Source organism: Metopolophium dirhodum, chromosome 2 (assembly GCF_019925205.1).
Source record: "Metopolophium dirhodum isolate CAU chromosome 2, ASM1992520v1, whole genome shotgun sequence".
Lineage (NCBI taxonomy): Eukaryota > Metazoa > Arthropoda > Insecta > Hemiptera > Aphididae > Metopolophium > Metopolophium dirhodum.
The window spans coordinates 4851404-4876598 of NC_083561.1; the positions used below are offsets into that span (position 1 = coordinate 4851404).

At 27.9% G+C, this 25195-nt stretch overlaps 1 protein-coding gene across 2 annotated transcripts in view; it reads left to right on the plus strand.

Annotated features, from left to right (window-relative positions):
• Positions 1 to 11401: 11401 nt before the first annotated feature.
• The window catches only part of LOC132939979 (inactive rhomboid protein 1), a 73348-nt gene continuing 59554 nt past the window's right edge, over positions 11402 to 25195 (plus strand). For both annotated transcript variants that reach the window (XM_061007432.1, XM_061007433.1), the window contains exon 1: positions 11402 to 12273. The gene's annotated coding sequence lies outside the window, so the exon portion shown is untranslated. The remainder of the gene's footprint in view (positions 12274 to 25195) is intronic.

Consider the following 25195-nt stretch of genomic DNA (forward strand, 5'->3'; position numbering starts at 1 on the left):
AAACAACTTTCTTCATAAATATTTAATATATTACAAATATAGAGTCACCAACAGGGGCGTATTTAGAAATGCTTAATGGAGGGAGGCGTGTCAGGCTTCGCGTTAATTTCATACAGGGTGATTTTTTAAGCATGCTCACACTATTTTTATGTTTAAATTATACATCGGTATACCTATTCAAATTGTGATTTTTGGAATTTTTAAATACACTTAAAGATTTTCGAATACTTGAGATTTTTATACCATTTAAGGATGATGCTGTGACAATACAAATTCAAATTTTTGTTTTTCAAAAAGGAATGCCCCTTTTTCACTTATAATTATTTAGCAGATATTTTTTTTGACAATTTTGATGTATCTAAACAAAAATCGACCTAGTAGTTTTGAGTAATATTTGAGTAACTATTTTTTGAATAATAATTTTAATTGAGAGTCAAAAAAAATGTTATATGGGATGAACCCTGTAAAGTTCGTTGATGTCAAATCTATAGGCTAATTATAAAATAATAATATTGGAAAAATTCGAGGGGGACAAACAAGCACGTGTGCACTGTTACTGCGTGTTACTTGTTTACATGTTTTGATTTTATATTTTACCGATAGTCGACATGAGTGTATAGGGTGTTACAGAGTACTGACTAATGACTCATTATTGTGCTTTTAGTCGCTATGGCACCTAAAAGAAAATGCCTGTTTCATGACGAGTTTCCTGAAACTTGGAGTTTTAATAATTTAATAAATACAAATTTCGAATAATATTTTTATTATTTTTCCATGGTAAAATGGGTGTATAAAATAATGTGTCGTTACTCATTTTTCTTAAATAATATGTAGGAGGTATCTAATATGATTCAATTATATTTTTTATTTTTTGCTATGTCCTGGATTAATTGCTTGATGAAATTATGGAAACCCTAGCTTACCGTTTAAAAAGTATGTATGTAAGTATACTTACGGTGAATAAGTTCTTGTGCCACTCTCCATAAATACGCATCACTATTAGTAGTCACCAAATTAGGAGAAATAAACAATACATAGTTTAAAATAAAATTATAAATCATTTTTATGTCAGACGTTATAGGTACATATTTACCTATCGGTAAACATATGTAGTATTTTCATAACATATGAATTATCACATGATAAGTAGTCAGTATATCTTAGTTAAATTAATTTAGAAATAATTATATCTTATAAATTATCTTTGATACACAATATTTTATATCTAAGATACCAATATACAAATTCTTTTTTTCAAAGGGTCTAGATACTATGATTTCGATAAATATTTTTACATAGTTCACAATTAAAATATTTTTAAGCTTATAAATTTCAATTAAAAAATATTTTAATAAATAATTATAATAATAGATGCTCAAGCGTGGTTAAAATTGGAGTATTGAATTATAGAAATAGGTATCTAAATACTAAACCGATACCTAAGCTAACATCACAATTCGCTATATAATGTGTATGTGTTAACAGTTAGTTTTTCTTCAAATTTAATACCTTCAAAAACAATTGGAAATTTACTTTAAAAGTACCACTTATTTGATTTAGCAACGATGCTGATAGGTTATTAAAATGATAAAATAGAATATTATTCTTTGAATAGTCATTAAAAATATTCGAATATGACATATTCAGATTATTCGACTGTGCAGATTATTCAAATATTGTTCAAACAAATTACGTCATTGGTCATTCAATCGTTAATTTCATAATTTATTAAAAATATATATTTGTATCGAAATACAATAGATACCGAAAATCCACTTTTTATTTATACACAAGTTGTATTTAAAAACGAAAGACATAAAAGAGCGTAAAAAAGAAGCAGAGGATATATGGATGTATTTGTATAAAACGCTTACTAGCTCATTTCCAAAATAGTATAATAATACAGTTAATATTTTATTTTATTTTAAAATAAAATATATATATGAGAAAAAATTATGAGGTTTTGAATTAAATAGGTACAAATCATAAAAGATATTGTATAAATAAATAATAATATACGGTAAAATACGATTGAGATCGGCATTTTTGGTAACACGATTGAGAACGCTCGATATTTTATTTTTTTCCAACGTTGCCATATTTAATCGAACTATAATTTCATCACGATAATCTGTAGATAAGAGTACAAGATCAACCTTCAAGTGGCCCTACCCACGGGGTCTTAATGGCTAAAGAAAGCCCCCCAATTTGCACCACATGCGGAACACGCACAACAGTAAAACACATTCTCACTGATTGTTTAATACGTCAGGAAAAGAAAACAAACTGCCTGAACAATTTTATCATTCGAAATCCTGGGACCCGACGAAGATACGAACAACAAAATAATACATTTTTTAAAAATATCCGATTTGTTCAAACTCATTTAGCAAAATATCTTCATAAAAATAATGTTTATATAAAAAAAAAAAGGAATCACACGCCCTACCTATACTAACCATTGTTGTTGAAGCGTTTACTTGATCAATAAAAAAAAAAAAAATCTGTTGTTATTAAAATTATAATTGAAACTCAAGCACAAACAATATTGAAAATAGCTACGATAGTTAGAGTCAATAAGTACTAGAATTCATAGCCATATTCATATATTTGTATTACATATTATTATATAGGTGACCATATATTTGTATAAGGTTATAATATTATTAACTGATGGCTTTTTTCAAGAATATTTATTTTATGCATGCGGGCATGAACCTTTTAATAGCCAAATAAATGATATGGCAACGTTGCACGTAAATTCATTCTCGTTCGTATTCTTTTTTGGGTTTTTTTTGGGTCGGCGATAAGTTCCTTGTTAATTTTAAGTGTTCTCAATCGTTCGGCCAAAAAGGTATAACGTTCTCGATCGTTCGATAGCCATTTTATATTATATTATTTTAAAAGAAAATCCCTCCCCGAAGTTTTAAATTATTAACTTAATGGAACTCTATTACGATTATAATGATAGTTTTTATTTTATATTATTACTAACAAATTATTGTAAAATATAAATACAAAATGTTTAAAAAAAAAAAACGGCTACAACGCCTGCAGGTTGCGTTTTTCGGCTTGCGTATTTTAGGAATTGTAAACTTATAAAATTGTAAACTTATAAAACATACTATTTTATATACTACTGATTTAGATCACCCGCCCCTTAAAGAGTAGAAAAAAAACATAAGTACGTAAATATTGACTCTTCCGGTGAAACCTGTGTCATTCATAGAGTGCATTGTATAACTGCCACCGAGGGATGGCTACATATTATGTAGATAAGTGAGTTTATCACCGCTCCGAACTGGATGTATCGCGAGATAATATAGGAAAATACAACTACTATAGAAATGGAGACAATTATTAATCTCCACACGTTATTGGGTTTCAATTTTGAAATTTTGGTGAGGATTGCACATTTTACAAACATAAACAATATTAATTATGAGTTATGGCTAGGTATAGGTACTAGGTGATCATCTTACAAAAAAGGTTCAAGGTAAAAGTGTCCACGTTAAATTGTCGAAATGGAATAAAAAGTAATATAGGTAAATCAGTTAAATTAGGTCAACTATAAATTGGTGAACATCGAGCAAAAAAAAAACGTATGTTGATTTGTAAGAAAAATTAATAAAAAACTATGTGTGGAGTATAACAATGATGGATGAATAGTTTGGACTTTTTTTTTTTAATCTTTATCATTGACAATTATACATTTAAAGTAATATGTGTTTACGTGTTAATGATCTGTTTTTTCAGAAATGTTAATTTAAATGTAATAATAGAGTAGTAGATAAATACTAATAGTATTAATATTAATCATCTGATTTTTTTGTTTAAGAAAAACTAATATTAGTTGTTTATTTTTTTAAACATAAATTTATGTTCCAAATACATTTTAGATTCTGAGCGAAGCGATGAATGTATTGATTCTACAATGATGTGTGTTTTTTTTTTATTTTTTTTTTATTTTTTTTTATTTTTTTATTTTATTTTTTTATTTTTTTATTTTTGTGTCTGTCATCACCTTTTAGGACAGTAAAAGTGCTTGGATTTTCTTCAATAGTAACTTTTCTGATAGGAAAGTGAATCTAGTTGGTACTTTGGGGGGTCAAAAGTAAAAATTTCCCAGTAGTTTTCACAAGCGACGTGAAAAACAAAAGAAAAATTAAGGAAAAACGGGAATTTTTACGCAAAATCTGTTTTTGAGAAAATCGATTTTGGTTTTTGGTGTAACTCTAAAACAAATGACCGTAGGGACATGAAATTTTGACTGAATGTTTATATTAGCATTTTCTATACACCATAAAATTTACAAAATATTTTGACTCTTTTTGAGCTGTTTACGGCCATTGTCAGTTTTCAATTTTTTTAGTTCTTTTTTCTATAAATATCAATAAAATTTTATCTGTTGAGTAAAAAAGCTTGAAAATGTAATAGAAGGCTCCTAGGTTATTTTTTCAAAGGCAGATGAAAAAAATTAAAAATCCTTAGTCACAGTTTTTAATTATAAGCATTTAAAGTTCAAATTTTGACAAAATACGGAAAAATCACGAAAAATAGCAAATTATTTTGATGAGAATTCATAAAAATTTTTCTTTTTAAATCTAAGATTTGAAAATGTAATATAAGATTACTCATAAGTTTGTCTACCTTTATCAAAAAAAAAATGTCTAGAAGAAACTTAAATTAAATTTTTATGAGCGTCTGAAATTTATATTTTTACAACATCTGATATTTACTCGATTTCTCATGTAACAATTTTCTTATTTTATTGTAATTAAAAAACGAATGACTGTAGATACTTGAAAATTTCACTGAATGTTTATATTAGCATTTTCTATACACCATAAAATGTTGAAAATATTTTGACTCTTTTTGAGCTGTTTACGGACATTGTCAGTTTTCAATTTTTTTAGTTTTTTTTCTATAAATATCAATAAATTTTTATTTGATGGGTAAAAAAGCGTGAAAATTTAATATAAGGCTCCTGATATATCGTTCTAATAGCAGTTGAAAAATATTAAAAATACATAGGCACAATTTTTTTTTATAAGCATTTAAAGTTCAAATTTTGACAACATTTTTCAAATTTATAATTTATTAATTATTTTGTAGTTAAAAATTTATAAATTTTTAACTTTTATGGCTAAGGATTGAAAATTTAAAACAAGGCTCCACGTAAATAGGTTATATATAAATTACTTTATTCACAATAATATCATCAAATATACTTGGTAAAATCATAGGCTGACTGACCGTTTTCGCTCAGAATCGTTTTTCTTATACAATGATATTATATCATTGAATTCAAATTTAACACCATCCATTACAGTGACCCACTTGTAACCTACCGTACAGCAGAGCGACATCCACTTATCCACCTTTTTAGTTATAACTGTATAATAATCTATTTCATCTGTATGTTTATCCTCTTTTTTTTATTCTAAACTTTGCAAAGGATAGATTTTTGTATTGAATTACAATTTTTGTGCAAACTAATTATTTTATAACCTATACGTATAAAAAAATAAAAAATAAAATAAAACGTTGAACCATGCATTTATTAAACCATTTTATATCTATATTTTATATTGTATTAGGTATTATAAACATACCAATTAAATTATAATATTGGAAAATTAGGTATCTAGGCGGTACTTTAAAAATGAAAAGTTGTTTTTAATTAAATTCTAATAGCCAAGCATTTTAAGTTCCAATATTTTATTTTTATCAAAGGTCTATTCGAATAAACTAATAATTAATTTTTTTTAATTACAAACTCAGTGTATTAAAAATATTATAAAAAATTAATAAATTATAGGTAGAATTGTATAATTGGTAGGTAGATACTATACTAGCTACCTACTAAATACATAAATTATGCTTTAATAATTTAAATCTAAACTGTAAAATGTTGATTATTCAGTTTTATTCGTTTAGCGAGTATCTACGGGATAAAATTACTATAGGTAATCACCACTACTAGTATATGAACTAAGGATAGCTCAACGATTATAATAATATGTCAAATTATAACTCATAGAGTATAAAGATTCAAATGATAAAGAATATAGATAATTAAGAATATAATATATTAGGTAATAAAAAACAGTGATATAATATTATATAGTACATTAGTATCTAATATAGTACAGCATATATAGTATATAATATAATATACTGAATTAATAGTTATATTATACCTAATTAGGAGATATTATATAATATATGATAAATGATTGAATGAAAGCAATTATTTAAAAAGGACGTTAATAATGTATTTAAATATTTAATAGATAAATTATGCGTTTAAATTGATTGATAAATATAAATATTTTGTCGGATGATACAACTTGTGATTGACTGGCCATGCGAGTGGAACTGCAGTCTGCAGGGATTCTTGATTCTCGGACTACGTTAGGTTAACTGGTCTAGGAAATAGAAATGGAAGGGAGATATTTTTAAGGTTTTTGTTTGACAAGTTCAATGACAATTCCACTACCAATGACAATAGATTAATCATGTTGAAATTAGAATAACAAATGAAATAACAATCGTAGTTCCATTTTGGAGTCTGTAGGACCAAAACAAGCCGGTATGGTTACACCAGTACCGTCATCGGAAAATCGATTTTCCCATGTTTTGAGAAGTGTACTTATGTTGAAATTAGAATTAGAAATCATTACATATGAATTTAACAATCGATAAGATATCTCTTGACTTATAGATATTTAATTTGGTGGTACTGGGGTACTTTGGTGATAACGGACCTGTTTTTATGTATACGGATAGGCAATTAATACAATAATTCACAATACAGGGAATCAGTTATTCAATTGCCATTGCCTAACTTATTAATTTTCAATCTAATATCACAATTAAGTACCTAACCACAACTACAATGCAAGTGTATTATACCGATTAGGTATTTAGGACTTTATGTGCATACGAGTAATGACTATATAAGTATATGACAATATTTACAATATGCAATGATACTAATATAGATATTAATATATTAACGACTTTATAGAGGTAACAATGCAACATGTAAAAATGATACTAAATCCAGTACAACACCTATGTAATAATAATCATAATAAAGATATTGTATTATCTATGGCGCAAATTATCCTAGACGTTTAGAACAAACACGGAATTATATATTAATTGCGTTTGCTTCCATTTGGTCTTTAATCCATACAATAAAAACGCGTATCCTAATACGCGCCGTTTGTCGACGAGGGTATTAAAAAATTTGAATTTCGTGACACCGCTATATAGCTTCGGTTCGTTTATTGCACGCCCGTTTCCTGTACATAACTGTCTATATGGCTATAATATATTAGGGTCTAAAACCGTGTGCAGTGTCAAATAAAAAAAAAAAAAAGCGCACGAAATAAACACCAGCAACTGATAACACGAATTTTATATTACAACGCACACTGATGCACTGTATTATAAAAACTATAAACATCCAACGCTATTGAAGCATTCACTGCTAATACGCAATCACAATAATTATTAATATTAATGGAAACACTTCAATCATTTACGATTCGCACACAGCCCATACGGCCATACGCGTATAATACGGCGGGAGAGTCAATACCTACTTTTATAAAAGAAAAAACACGTTCGTCGAGTATTGTGTTCGATGTCCGTAATAATAATAATAATAATATGAATGTGTTTTACAGACCTGAAAATATGCGCTCACTGGTAGGTTGTATGTAGGTACCTACTCGGTTTGAACTTTGAAGTTATAAGAAAACAGTAATTTTTTTAATGGAATCGTTGTATAATTTATTGGGCTGTTAATTTAATTAAAACCACTTTTCGTAAAAACGCACATGGTTTTAAGTTATAAGTCTTAACAATATGAATTATAAAATGAGAAAACTGACATCCATTTTTAATAAAATGAAATAAATACTATTTATGAAAAAACGTATATTTTTCACGATTAAGAATTTTATGAATATATTAATAAAACATTAAATTTTCTAGACTAAATAGGATCTTATTGCATTAATTTTTAAATATTGTACAAGGTTATTCAAAATTGATTAAGTCACTTCATTTGGTGATATGTCAAAGATTGGTACTGCGAACGTACCACCATTATGATCAACGATCAACCACAGAGAAGCGGTGTCAATTGACAACGAATATGCATGGAATGAATAATTTAAGTCCCGATTGTTCGTGTGAGTGTGTGACCAACATTATAGACGATTACTTATAGGTAATATTAAATTTATTGGAAATAATATTATTTTATTTTATGTACCATACAATTATCATAATATTATATTACTTCAAACCTAAAAAATAAAAATATATTATAATTATAAGCATTTGAAATCGGTTGAATCATTTTGAATAACCCTGTATATTATTATTTCGTTGTAATTCAAATATTTTTTGAATTTCATTAGAAATTAATTTTAAAATATTGAACTGAAAAGTTAAAAGTTTAAACAAATCACAATAAGTTTGCATGCACGCACGCATAATAGTGAATTAAATAATTATTTTTGTTTCGTGGTAAAACGGTCTAAACGGGTGTTAAATTTCCTACCTGTTATTTATTACTGACGTAATGACGTCATGAGCTTTGTTAGTTATTTTTATTTAAATTAAAATGTTTATACCACTGAACAAAAATCAATGCTTAAAAATGTAATACCTAACGTTGATTGAATTATATTAGAAGGGTGTGATTAATCAATGAATTAATACTTGAATATTATATACAATTAATCTAAAAAAACAGAGTAGCACTCGTTATATGATAATAATATATGTATATACTTTTTTTATATAGTATAGCATACCTTTAGATTATAGCTTAACTTTGGTGAGAATATAAAAATAATTAAATAGGTATAATTGATGCTAAAGAAATATCGTATTTTTATTTGCTCCACAAAATAATACCATTATATTGTTGTTACTTACTACAAGCACTTATTCTTATATGCATGTGTTGATTATCATTGTAGGAATTTCAATGCTGATATAGATATGTAGATAATAATGCAATGTCTGCAGAGTACTTAAGATTCATTGACTACAGTGTCCACAACAAAGGATGTAACACAGAAATGGGTTTTGGATGAAAATACGTTATCGTTTATGATAACATGGATTTTTTTTTAAAGAATGATAGGTATATACTTATTAATTATTATTGCATACGTTTATGATGTCTAACCAGACTAACCATCTACATTTTTTTATAATAACAAATTTTTTTTTACTCACCTTTAACGTTCAAGTACCTACTAGGTATACTACACATATTACACAAAAAGTTTCATTTTTATCTTTCGAAAAATCATCAAATGTTGAAACTTGTTAAATGGTTGATATAAAATCTTCACCACTATATTTTTCAATTTTTCATTATATGTTTTTCTAAACTGAGATGCTTGACAAAGTTCAGCATCAACCATTTGCTATATTTTATGAAAATAAGTAATAACCATGTCAATTTAATGTTGAGTACACTTCCACAGTTTAATTTTTTGCAGTATTGTACGCGGTTTATGTATCTAGTACATTTTTCAAGACCTAACCTACAAAAAATGACTGTCTCACTGTATAAAAGAAAAAATTGAGACTAAAACTTATATACCTCTTCTGACATATTTTGTTGACCATAATATTACGATTGATGAATATCACAAGATATTTTACTTAAACGATACTTTTATTATTTACCTTAATCATTGAAAATATTTTACTATTTTAGTACATTAGTGTGGGAATAACTTTTCTAGAAAATTGTTGATCGAAATTGGTTTAATTTTTGATGGAGTGTAATTTATAAAATTATATTGGTAGATCACACATGGTTGGTTGGTCCAATTCAAGTACCTATATACTTTTTACAGCTACCGTATATTTTCAATTTTCTATATTAACAAAATTAAATTAATTTAAAAATATTTAAAACAAAACTGCAGTTTAAATTTTATTTGAAGTGATTGTTACATTTATAATAATATTTGTTTTTATTATTCTAACCGTACGAGCGTGTATTATAATATGTATTCATATAGTCTATCATGATAACACAAAATCCAAAAAGGCAGATCATATAAAAGTGTATTATTTTAATTGAATATTTGTTTCGTTTCGTGATTAAATCATCCGGGCGAATATTTTATTTTGAACGACTGATAGACAATATTTGATAACTGTTTTGTTTTTAACGCTGCAGTATAACTCTTTGAAATGTTATACAAATAATGTATGTAAGCTGTAAACAGGTGGATATAATATCAGCGAAGTGCAATAATAATAATAATATAATATAATTGCGTGTAGTGTATTATAATTGTATTATTATAATAATGATGATGTCAAATTAAAACAAGGCGCGCGTAGAAGTTGTATGGTTATTGGTTAGTACACAAAAGCGATTTTGTTTTAAAATAATATAAAATACACTGCACACACGCCCATAATATATATAGATATTATGTGTAGCCTCGCAGATTCGCGTCGTTGGGTGTATATTAATATAATAATATACAAAAACTTTCGTACTGTGTTCGACCGTGGAGGAAAAAGTAAAAACTATACCATTCGAACCCATGATGTATAATGTACTTCGAGGTTTGTCTTTATTATTATTATTATATATATATATATAATAACAATGCGTGCGTACGATAAAAAAGTATACGCGCAATCAACCACCCCCGAAAAAAGCAAACAAAAAAGAGAAATCGTCGAGCAGAGACGGGTCTATATGATATATCTATACACATCGGTACGTAATATAATAATAAATAGTTTTGCGTACATAAATTGTATTTGTTCGCGAATCATACGCGGGCACGGGGCACGGGGTAAGGGCCACGGGGGGACGGGAGAGAAACAAAAAAACAAAAAATTTCATAAATTCCTGCCGTCCTCTATGGCATATACATATATATATATACGGTATACGCGGTATACACGGTAACGTACTCGCGGCGGCGTAGACACACGAGGGGTCGGTGGTGTGTATAGACGTGTCGGCGACGGGATGCGAGCGCGACTCTCGGAAAGTGCATAGGACGTGTGTATATAGCGACCGAGGCGTGCTGTGTGTGGGCCTGTGTGTTTTTGTGTGTATTTGTGTGTGTGTGTGTGTGTGTGTGTGTGTGTGTGTGTGTGTGTGTGTGTGTGTGTGTGTGTGTGTGTGTGTGTGTCTGTGTGTCTGTGTGTGAGTGTAAGTATCTGCTATTGATTTTTCGGCGTCGTCCGCCGCCCGGGCGGTGGCGGAGACCGGGCGAGTCCAGTGGGGCGGCGGCGGGACCGTGGCGCCGGCGCCCGCGCTCCGTTGTGCCGCCGCCGCCGCGCGACCGTTGTGTGTTTCGCGTATAATGACGAACGCGACCGAAAGCTGTACGTCGACGACGAGCGAATATCCGGTGCGGGCGGTGGTGCGGACCGAGGCCGTAAAACGACTGCAGGAGAATAACTACCGCGCCGTCGCTGCAACTCCGTCATCTTCATCATCGTACTAATATAAAATAATATTATTTATCCAATAATAATAATAATGTTTCATATTTATCACAAAGGTACGCCTCCGTTGGTAACGTTACACGGATTTCGTCATAATATTATTAGTACATACGTGCGGCGCACCAGCCCGTTATAAGTTACAACATTAAGAAAAACAATAATAATTAATACATGTAATATTATTATTATTATTATTATGATATCGTCGTAGTATGCGCGAGTCAGTGTACGCGATTTCTACCACTGCGGCGACGGCAATAACGCGTAAAAATCGAAATTTTCCGTGAAATATATTATTATTATTATTATTATTATCGCCTCGCGCCCAATACGACGACGGCGGCGACGACGACGACGCCCGCGAACGCGTTGTATAGTGTGCCGGCGGTGGTGCGTTAATCGCTGGCAAACCGTCGTGTAGTATAATATTATATTATAGTGATCATAACACGAGTCCGCGGGCCTTATCGTACACGTTGTCGTCTTAGCCGCTTTTGTCAGTGTTGTCGTTGTCGTCGTCGAAATATCCATTATCGGTTGGTTCGTCGCGTTCGTTCTGGCATCGTCGTCGCGACCGGGCGATGGCCACAAGCGGTTTCCGGGCCTGCCGTCGCCGCCGCCGCCGTCGTAACGCGATCCGACAAAACAGCTGTCCGCCCGCCGACGTCGTCGTCGACGGACACGTCCCAAACAGGTACGTCGTCTGCAAACGTCGTTCCATCGTCGCTGCCGCCGCCGTACCGAGTGAGTATAATGATATAATATTGTACAATTTTCTAACCCACATACTATACCTATACCCAGTATATATCCCCTACACAAAATCTTTGGTGTATAATATTATTGTTCATAGAGTGTAGGTGAACTGTGTGTATCTGTGTATAGGTGTATATCTGTGATTCGTATAACATGAGTATGTTTGGGAAAATCGTAATGCGATGGTTAAGGGCATGTCCTCTTAGAAATCTTTACGGTCCTTCAAAATACGCGATCATAATTAACAAGTTACATTGTCATTACATGATCATGACATCGGTATTATGAGAAAAAAATTGTAAGCCCTACCCTTTTACCAACCTATAACTATTATAAGAGTATGCGTGTGGGTGTTTTTTTCTCATGCTTACCATCATCACTGTATAACAAAATAATATTATTACAATAGTCAACATTTGACTATATTTATCTGATAATATTTCATATTTTCGTCAGAATATACATATGTTATTATTGTGATTTGTCATTAATTACGGCCTGAGAATCGTTCCGCGACCTACATGAAAATCACACGCGTACTAAAACTTGCGATGGACTTATTTGGATCTCTCCTAACACGCATTTTATGACGCATTGTATAGTAGTATAGTACACGTAGTTGTACTGGTCTGGTCAAGACAACAACCACGAACGACCACACATCGTTTTGAGGGTTTAGCTTTAGGGTGATCAGCGGCGCTAAAGCCACTCTTCCGGATGCGTTGAGTACAATAGGCTTCTCCTAAAATCTGAAATAGTAAACAGAATAATATTTCATCCCCCTCGCACCCACAAAAAAGCACTGTGATATGATAATATTATGTGCGAGTGCGACGACGCAATTGTATTGAACCATGTATTCGTAGCACATTATTTAAACATATACAATTATAAAAATGAATTATGAATCATTATAACATTGAGTGTTGTATTTGACAAAATATTAAATACATATCAAGAATATTTTCTGATGCGTGACGACGCGTCTTGTAGAAAAATAATACGATACGTTACTACGTTGTACGAAAACAGTGATTTACGCAAGATTTTAACTCGATCGGGTTTCACGCGAAAACGCAATAATAATTATTATAATAATATTATTATGTATATTGTACAACAAAAACGAAGGTAGGTACTGTACACAAACTGAAGCGTATTATAATAGTATGACGTTTGTTTAATAAAATGCCAACGGTGTATTGACTATTATACGGACTACGGAGTAACCGAGTACGACCTAACCACAATAATATAATATAATGGTTGCATTATAATATTATATAATCATTATTTTATAAAACCACTCTTGTAATGAGTATAATTGATATCATAGTCAAATCTTGCGTCTTGTACGGTTTTTTGAATTTTATTTTAAATACTACTGAAATATTATAATATTATTTAGCTGCGGGTTTCATATTGCTTTGTTTTCAGTTTAAGGTCACGCTTGCGCCTCATCGTTCTGTACTACGGCTTTCCACGAAAATGCCTACTTTCAACCGCAAAACTTCCCAACTTTCCATCAAATTGATAATAAATAACCAAACTTGACTCAAGTCTAAAACATTTCATTCACTGATCGTTTAACGTATAATTTATTGTTTGCATTAACTATATTATTAAAACGTATTCCATTAAGTCAGTGCGTCACAATGTATAGATATTGCAAAAATGTATGATAAGAAGAAACAAAAAAGTATGTATTTAAAACAGTGAAATATTAATTATCCTCGAAAACATTCATTTTGTTTAATACTTGATCAAAAATTTAATTTTAAATATTGGCGGCGTGTGTATGTAATAATAATTTTTAAAACAGTATTAATATAATATTATAAACTAAAAACTTTTTAAAATTTTAATATTTAATATTATGCTGGATAATGATATTTCTGGACTTTTAAATTATCTACATTTTGCCTTACAGAATATAATACTTGATGGAAAATATATTTCATAATTATCTTTATTATAGGTAATTACTAATTACCTAATCCATAGACCGCAGTACCACACTATATTATAACTGTATATGCTAGAACTTATAAAATGTACCTATGTTTTACTAAAATATAATTTTCAGATAAAATAACTACATTAATACAGTAATAACTACATTTAGGTTCCTTATTGAACGAAAATATAAGTTTAATTATTAGAGTTACCTAATTACGTAAGAAGGTATTTAAGTTTCTAAAGGAATAAAAGTTTACAAAATTTAGCATAAAATATAATTACTTATATTTAACGATATAATATTATCACTTACATTTAATTCTTACTCATTTCAATAATGTAAAAGCTACACTTGATTATAAATATTGTTTAACTTAATTTGTCTTCTTATTTTGGTTCTATATTTAAGGGGCTTAGGAGCTAAGGGCTTCTATACCTTACTTCGAGTGTGAGGCATACCCAGGGAAACCACCTAGTGCTCAATATTTTGAACTCAAACATTGTGAAGACAGATTAGTGGCAAAAGTGCAATCCTCCTTACGGATGTTATTTATTGGCTAGATCAGTCAGTGTTGGATGAATAGTTTCTAGGACTTAAGTCATCGTCATATACTCGCATGTATATAGGTGTAAATACAACTAAAAAATTATCACATGTCTGAAATTAATGGCAATGGTGTACCTGATTTGCCTATCTAAGACGCCGGGTGATGATTTTTTTTGTACCAGAAGTCCTCATGAACAGTTACAATTTAATGAAATTCCATATAAATGCACTCAATGTTATAACCGATTTTGAGACGAAAAAAGGATAAGTCAAAAACGTGCACTAAGTAGATGTAATAGAAAAAGACAAAGTTAACATCATAATTTATTATAAAAAAGTAAACTTAAAAGTTTAAATAGAATTAATAACACAATTAATGCTCTGCATTAACATTGAGAATTTTATATAGCTATATGTAAGTGATTATATATTATGATGATATTATTTGTGATATTTAGTGAGAAACTTATTGATTCTAATTTTAATTAATTCCATAATATTCGCCTTTAATAAATCAAGTTATGTTAAATAAAAACTAAGCGCTGTTAATATTTTTCATAAACTATGTTTTAATGATATAATATATGCTTAGTGAACTCATATTGAAATATTATTGCATAAACAACTATCCACATAATAATAATAAATAATTATAATTTTTATAAGATATTTTGGATTGATACATTTATTTCTTTATTTTCTTTATTTTCTTTATTATTTTTATTTAATTTAACAACTACAGTAATGAGTCCATATTGAATCTTAACTCATTGCAATTAATTTTTATTTTAAGTTAGTTTATACATCTAAAAGAACCATGATTTAACTTCATAACTATTTATAAAATATGACAACAACTTTTACATTTTAATTAAGTATGATTCAATTAAACAAAACTATTTATAACAACATAATAACACAATAACTGTGTAATAATCAACGATAAAATAATATCAATAGATATAATAATACATTCATCTATGAATTTTAGAAAACATAGTTCAAATCTAGTGATGAATGATTTTATTATGTAATCTTCTTATTCTACGGTTAAATTATATTTTCTATTTTTTTCATAATAACCAAAATATTTTACTTCATATTTTCGGATTGCATAGCCCGAATGATTTATGAAGCTATTATTATTACGCCTATATATCTTCATAACAGTATCGTATTATAATATAGATACCTACTTGAGTCTTGTAACGTCTATTATAGGTAATATAATATATACTATTATATATTTTTTTTTTTCAATGAAATTTAATAAGCTAATTATTATAGCTACAAAATTATATAGTATATAGATAAAGTTGTAATAACATATAATATTAGTATATTATAAAATTTTTGTTTTATTCATACCTAATAAATATTTAACATATTATAGTATACACAATCCCAAAATAATTTTTTTCTTAACTATTAATGTATAACCTTAACAAATATCTTCATTGTAACATAATAATATACAAATATTAATAAAAAAAATAATCAAACCATAAAATTGTTGTTATAGCCGTACTGCGTTCAGAATGTAATTTATTATTGCTTTTGATTTAAGCTTTTACGACTTTTAAAAAAAATTGTATTTTGATAATCCTAGGCAATTTTTACCGATTGGATTATAATTACAAACATAGTTGTATATTTTGAATATATTTGAATAGATTGGATATTATTTTTAATATTATTGATGAATCACTGTATCACGGGTTGCATGAGCAACTCAAGACAGGATGTTGGAAATCTTGGATACCCGACTCACCTAATCATAAGTAATTGGTGTGGCATTCAATTAAGATAATATGTTTCAATTTAAGGCGGGTCCGCAACTATTTTACAATTTTTGTTGTCACATATTATAATATAGTTATAAGTTATAGCCTATAGGTTATAACAATACATTTTATACAATAATATCATTCGACCATATTTTTTGCTTAGACTACAATAAGACGTATTATAGATGGTCCAAAGTTTTCAATAATACATGGTATTTATAATATTCTTATAATTATATTAAACTAATCGAGAATTTTACTATCATATTTAATTTATTTACGTTAGATAGTACCTGCTTATAAAGAAGTATCAAATGGTAATAAATATTAATTACATTTCAATTTATTAATCTCAATCTGAACATATAATATAAAATTCGATTAAATATAGCTGAAGGTTATTTAATAATATTATGTAAGTAGATATCAATGTTAAATTTTATTTTAAATTCATTACACTTTTAGAAACCAAAAACGTAGTATATTCTCGTAAAATACAATTTTTCGTATTTTCTTCAGTAAATTAAATTTTATAAATTGTGTCTAATTAATGTATTAATGCCAATATGGTAATTTAACTATACAAGAAGAATTACACATTTTTCTCGTTACATTTTAATGATCTTGTATAATTAATTAAAATACATAGGAATTATTAACATTTTTATTGTTATTGTTAAAAGCATTACAAATATATTATATAAATAACCGGCATTTAAATTCATTGATGCAGAATTCTTAATTCTTAAATATTTATTATTACAATAAATAAATGTTTATATAAATAAACATAAACCATATGTAAATAACATTACAATTTTGTTTAAGTATCAGAAATTTAAATGAAATACCTTTATAAACACTAATTTTATTTCCCGAAATTAATATTATGATAAGTATAATACGGAATTAAAATACTTGGTTTGATTTACGTCATTTATCAACATAAATTATTTAGTATAAAAGGCTTGGAAAGTTATTATATTTCTTGTACATTTTTCAAACAAATAAAATATAATATACCACTATTATATGACATTAATGTAAAATATAACTGCCGACGGTTAACATGCTATTATACTTTTTATTTCAACTAATGAACGTATATAACATAAATAGATAAAAATGTTTGAAATTATAAAAAGCCGAGAGAATAATATTATAATATAATGTTGGTAGGTAATTATATTAAATTCAAGCAATACAAGAAAAGTCAGTTAAATAATATAAGTAGAGTACCTACGCAATTAAATTAAAATGAAGAAAAAATTAAAAAGATCAAAGAAAAATTCCAAAGAATAACCAATTTATAATGGAATTCTAAATTACTCAACTATACATTTTAGTAATCATGGTACTTTTAATTTCTATGTTTTCATTGTTTATTATATTTGTATGAACTGTAACTAATAATTAAGTTGTTACCCATATATTTTACCTTAAATTCTCAAACGTGTTAAATTTATTATAATTATTGTGCACTATTTAGTACTTATACAATATAATATAGTATATATCTGTAATGCGCTTGCCTTTTAATTTTTACTTTTAATTGTGTACGCATATTACCAGTGCAGAATTACCCATTACGTGAAGTAGGCAATCGCTTAGGGGCCCCACTCGTTATAGGGGTACTATGAAAACTGAAAACCTTTATTTTTCTTTTAATTATGCATTTCATTTACGGATCAATGGAACAAAAGTTAATATAAATATTATACTGTATTGTATGCAGTAGAAAATATATTTTAGATTCTTGTAAAATTATAATTACTTGATAATATATATTGTATATTATCATTTATCAGGAGGTGACTAACATTACCGTCGTGCGTTGGAAGTATTTTTTTAAATTAAAAAGCATTACAATTTATTTAATTTATTTATTATTTTATTTTATTAAAAATCATTTTTTTAATAGTTAGAAAAAATAAAAATATTAGTTTATTTTTTCTGTAAATTAAAAAGAGTCGGTTATTATTTATTAGAATTTGTTGGTTATTATTAAAACTACTTATTTTAATTATTGAGTAGTAAAATTAAAGACGTATATTGTAGGTGATAATTTTCTAGGGGGCCCGAAAATTTAACTTCCTAGGGGCCTACAATTGTTTAATCATAAGTCCAAAAAAGTACAGTGTCGAGTGTACCTCATAATTGAGTAGGTCACTGTACCGGATGTGTTAAATCATTGCATTCGAAAAACGATACTGAACAGAGACTTAACAGACTTAACCTATTTGAATAATCTAAATTAGTGTTTATATTTTAAAATGTATTTATATTGATAATACCCATAATAATTTATTTTACTGTTAGTATAATATCGTAGGTTTACGGGTTTACCAAAAACTTAGCATTGATTATACATATATTATGATTTATGATAATAGTTTATATTTATTATATGCATTTTGCATCATATATTATTATTTTTTAACTTTAAGCCATAAAGACTAACCGTAGAACGTTGTGAATAGGTTCGTGGCATAAATATGTAATAGTGCAATACCTTAAAATTAATCTTAATACATATAAAATGTCATTGCATGTAGTAAAATATATGTAAAAGTTTCAAGTACCCTCGAAACATATTTTTATATTAGATACAACAAAGTAACTAAAATCGTTATTCTTTGTTTTGGTACCAAACTCAGGTACCCAATTTCGTCTAAATGTAACATTAAATTTCTGTAAACAAAAATCGTTTTTATATTTTTTTAAGTCTTTTTAATTTTAGTAAGAAATACTTATAAGGAACCTATAGCTAGAGGCTAGAGATTATATGCAATTACAATTTATTATCCATTTGAAATATTGACAAGATTCTGGATAAAGTATATAATATTCTACTGACTACCTACTATAAATAATGTTTTGACAGAGAGTATTGTGACGAGGTGGTTCTTTTTTAAATTTTCATATAATATTATACTACCATCACTAATTTCGCGTATTTAACATCTGTCAGAAGCGCACTTTTATTTTTGCATTCCTGATTTTAAATTTTCTTTTTCTTGGAAATTTTGTTTATTATGTTTTTGTTTGAATTCATGTTTCACAGTAGGTACATAATATGTAAACACTAATCACCTATACAATATAAAAATAAGCAAATGACGTAATCCCGTGGAATTCGAACAAGACTAATGAGTAACGAGAAAAATCTATTGATGTAACAACCCTATAACAACACTATAAAGTGAAAGTACCATTAGATGATAATATACTGTTTACCTGTGTTGACAATCTAACCAAGATTTAAATTTAAAGGTCTTAAAATCTAAAAACGCTGTGATGACTAACTTGAATTTCGTGTTAAAAGTTGTACACAACATAAATATTTTAATCGTAATTTTATCAGCATCTTTCAAAAAGCGATTAGTTTTATTAAATAACTAGTGATAATGTTAACATTGTAAACACTATAAGTAACGTGGTGTCGAGGTGTTAATAAAAAGTGTAGAATACTGAGTGACGCGTAAATAATATAATATTTTTTAGATATTTTATGAAATAGATACCTAACTTTAGTTACTTTACGAACAGCCATAAATTTAATAGTATAATACTGTAACGGTAACATATTATTATTATAATATTATGGATTAGGTATACTATGTAATATGTATAGTATATTATTTTTAATATATTTAGAGAAGTACGTATAGTTACATACAAAGAAATGTTTTCTTTACCAATATATTAATTTATTGCTGAACGTTATTACAAAATATATATATTTATTCAGACAATGTGTTTACGTATTATGCTTATCCGTTATTCATGGATAAATGTTGAAACAAGTTATAGACTTCATGAAAAAACAAATATATTTTTAAAACTTAAAATTGTAAACAGGTACATAATAGATAATAATACATAGAATATATATTACATTCGATGCAAACAATATTGTTTGTGATATGATATAACAAACTATTTAGTAAAGTAAAATCATAAAATAAAACTGTATGGTTTTTATACTTTATAGTAATAAATCACAAAATTTTCAACTATTTTTCAGAATTGGAAACATTTTTGGTTATATCAGACGTTTCAATCTTTAAAAAATAAAGTCGTTATTTATTAAACAATTCATAAATATTAAAATTGTTTTATGTTTACGATTTTTATAAGAGGGTATTTTCAACACCCTGCATGTGTTGTCTCTGACAATCAACGTATAACATAATACATTTTACGTTTACTATTTTTACTCGGTCATTTTAAAAAATTGAGTAAATAAACCTATTTTAAAATTTAAAGTTAAAATTATTTATCAAGGGTATCACTAGATGATTTTTATTGATATTTTAATTTTGAAGCAAGTTATAAGCCTTTTGAAACTGTAAAACAACCCATACTACAACTATATGCAAGTGGAACGTCCTAAAAAGGTGATTTGGTACATTCGTTGTATCTATCTTCCACATCCACACGTGAAATATAGTAGAAATTAAAAACTATTTTGTTCCATCAGTACGATCGATGTACCTAAAGACAAATTATAAAAAGGTGGGCAAGTGGGTGTCGATCTGCTATACAGTAGGTTATAAGTGGGTCACTGTATTGGATGGTGTTAAATTTGAATTCAATGATATAATATCATTGTATAAGAAAAACGATTCTGAGCGAAAACGGTCAGTCAGCCTATGATATTACTAAGCACGAACTACTGCGTAGTAGTTCATGTAACTAAGTATATTTGATGATATTATTGTGAATAAAGTAATTTATATATTTACCCATTTACGTAGAACCTTGTTTTAAATTTTCAATCCTTAGCTAAAAGAGTTGAACATTTTATACATTTTTAACTACAAAATAATTATTAAATTTTAAATTTGATTAATGATGTCATAATTCGAATTTTAAATTATTTATTATAGCCTGTAAGTTTTATTAATATTGAAATATATTTATTTTTTTATTGGTTTCTATGGTAATAAACAAAGCGTTAAAAATTAAAATCCTATTTTTAATGGTTTTTTGTAATTTGTTGCTGGTTTTTCCCGTGGCATTAAATAACTATTGAGAAAATCAAAAAATGACCTTCTTAAAGTACCACCTCGATCCAATTTTCTAAAAGATAAGATACTACATATTGAAATCGAAGAACTCCTTCTGGTAGAAATTTGGTATACAGGATAAAAAAAAAATAGTAAACACCATTGTAAAACCACTAGCTTCATCGCTCCGCTCAGAATTTAATATAGTTATATTATAACTTATAACTTTTATAAGATAACTCTATCTGGAGTGGCTATAGATACTGGCAATGTACAAAACTACAAAATATTTGTGTTAAAAAATGAACTCGGTATTTTTCAACCGTTTTCGGTACCAAACTGATAACAAATAAAATCACGATATTAATTGAAAATGTTGATAACTGAAGCTTTGAACATTTTTTACTAAATCCTTCGTATTGTATGATAAAATTTGTTTTTCTTAATCATGTAAAAACACAAAATTTAACATGTACGAGACACGAGTCAATGGGGGGGGGGAGGGGAGTCCGGACCCCATGCCCACCCCGTAAATACGCCACTGGTGTGTCCTACCGACAGACATTTCGAATTATCGAGGGGACCGGAATACATGAATTTTCTTCTAATTATAGAGATTTTCTCAGGGGACTCAGGGTTTTGTTCGATTTATGGAATTTTTCGATTTATGGAGTTTTTTGAATTATCAAGTGACTACTGTATTTATATCTTGTCTTGTCGATAAATTGAAAATTAAACAAAGATGATGCATAGATGCTTATTACTTTGCAGTTGTTGTTTCCAAAATAAACTGGTAATTTTTCATATAATTGTAAAAAAATTTCCACAAAGTCACGGAAAAAGGTAAAATGTAATGTATTTCATAACCTCACTGCACTCCTACATTTAAAAAGTAACACTAATACGGATAGTGTTAAATTTGAATTCAATGATATAATATCATTGTATTAGAAAAACGATTCTGAGCGATGACGGTCAGTCAGCCTATATGATATTACTACTAAGTATATTTGATGAATGATGATATTATTGTGAATAAAGTAATTTCTATGTAACCTAAGTTGGGCATTTTATAAATTTTTAACTATAAAACTATCATTAAATTTTAAATTTGATAAATGTTGTCAAAATTCGAACTTTAAATGCTTATAAAAAAAAATTGTGCCTATATATTTTTGATATTTTTCAACTGCTATTATAACAATATCTCAGGAGCCTTGTATGAAATTTTCACGCATTATTATCCAACATATAAAATTTTATTGACAATTATAGAAAAAAAAACCAAAATATTGAAAACTGACAATCTCTGTAAACTGCCCAAAAAGAGTCAAAATATTTTCAACATTTTATGGTGTATAGAAAATGAAAATATATACATTCAGTGAAATGTTCATGTATTTATTAGTTTATATTTAGTCTTTGATTGATTTTGCGTAAAAATTCCCGTTTTTCCTTAATTTTTCTTTTGTTTTCCACAGCGCTTTTGAAAAATACTGAAACATTTTTACTTTTGCCCCCCAAAAAGTACCAACTAGATTCACTTTCCTATCAGAAAAGATACTGTTGAAGAAAATCCAAGCACTTTTACTGCACAAAAATAAAAGTTAAATTAAAAAAACAACACACATTATTGTAAAATCAATACATTCATCGCTCCTCTCAGAATCTAAATTATTGTACTGCATAACCCACTTTTTGAGCGCAATGAAATTAATTACAAATCCCTAACAAAAAAAAATTAAATTGTGCAACAAAACCATATCAGAAACTAATAAACGATTAATATTCATGTGTGTTCCCTCATACGGGGATACTCGAAAACGAAAAATCAGGCTTAGTAACCAACGGAGTTACCTCAACAATATTCCACAATAATGATGCAAATTTGTTACTTCATAGACACTTATTATTATCAATTATTATAAAACAATTAAGTCATGATAGGAATACTGGAATAAAGTACCACTTATAAACAAATTAATAAATATAAAACTCACCTTGAAAAAATGGAAATATACTCTTATTATAAACATAAAAGAAGAAATAAGCAGTAGTAATATCCACAAAATTTCGAGGATAGGAAACATGCACTTAACCCACTCCATCAGTCCAACTTTGTCACCGAAAAACCAGCTCCAACCAATGCTACACTACGTGCAATTAAAGCCTATTACGATGCATTAAGGTCAAAAGGCCAAATTATACCGAAACACGGAAAATCTTCATAAACCCTGCAGCCTCATTGCATCATTCACTCAAAGAAGAAAACACTGTGCTAGGGCTGCGGTTACTCGCGGTGAAGCGATATATTTATATGTACAATTTACTATGTATACAAGTTTCACGTGTATGTAATTGGTTCTCGGTATTTTCCAACTATTTTTATTCTTACTACAGGCACTTTTACGAACGAGTAATAACTGATATATATTTATGGTTGTGTAGTGTGGACAATGTCCACTGGACATATTATAATCAGTGCCGATACACATTGTCCATCGATTAGGTTAAGTTAGGTTAGCAATTTATACATTTTCCCATGAACTAAAGCCAAATATTGTAAATACTGTAAATTGACTGAAGGTTTAATTATATCTTGTGTTTCATTTTCAAGTAGGCTTGTAACTATAAATAATATTGTTGAAGCCTTGACAGATAATAATTACAAAATTATCTAAAAATTATTAGATCTACATTATTAATGGATTATAATATTTATCTACCAGACTTGAATGTATTATAATTAATATTCATAATATATCTTTGATTCGTTTTGTGTTAGATCTCGTAGTTAAAATTATATTTATAACAGTGACAAATTAATCAATTAATAATTCTAGAATAAATGAAGCAATATATAAAACATACTTATTCGAATTGAAATCGAATATTACGTACCAACTTTTATGTTATTAATTAGGTGGAATACATTAATGAGGAGTCAAAAAAATAAGATTTTTACATTACACTATCGCAAATTAAAAAAATATAAGTACAAACTTTTATATAATTGTATTTTAACATATAATTTGCGTTATATAGGTACGTGTTTATTATGTAGGTATATAAAATAATTACCATATAATATACTGCGATTTTTTATGGATTTTTTATAATTATTTGTGCGGTTTCATACTCACAAACTATTATTCGGTAAATATTTAACTGTGTAAGAAAAATAAATTATTTCATACAAATATACATATTTTAACTATAGCAGGTAAAGCTATACTGAACAAGTATTCAGTTTTTTAAATGTTAAACACTTTATAATAATATAGTACCTACAGTAAGTTGTCAATTGATTTTTGTACTGAAAAATTATATTTTATATAATATAAGAAAATCAGAATTACATTTACATATTATAATGTTTCTTAATGCATATCCAGCATACTCTCAGGTACTTTGCATTCCGTATTCTCGGCTAAGTTTCTTCCACTTAATGGTTTTGATATGTTTTATTATTAGTTTGATACATACAATATACATCATTAGGCTCACCGCAATCCGATTATAAATTTAGTCTCTTTTGAACTTCCTTAACTAATGTAAGTTAGGTACTTTGTTTATTCATTTTAATATTAATAAATGATAAAAAT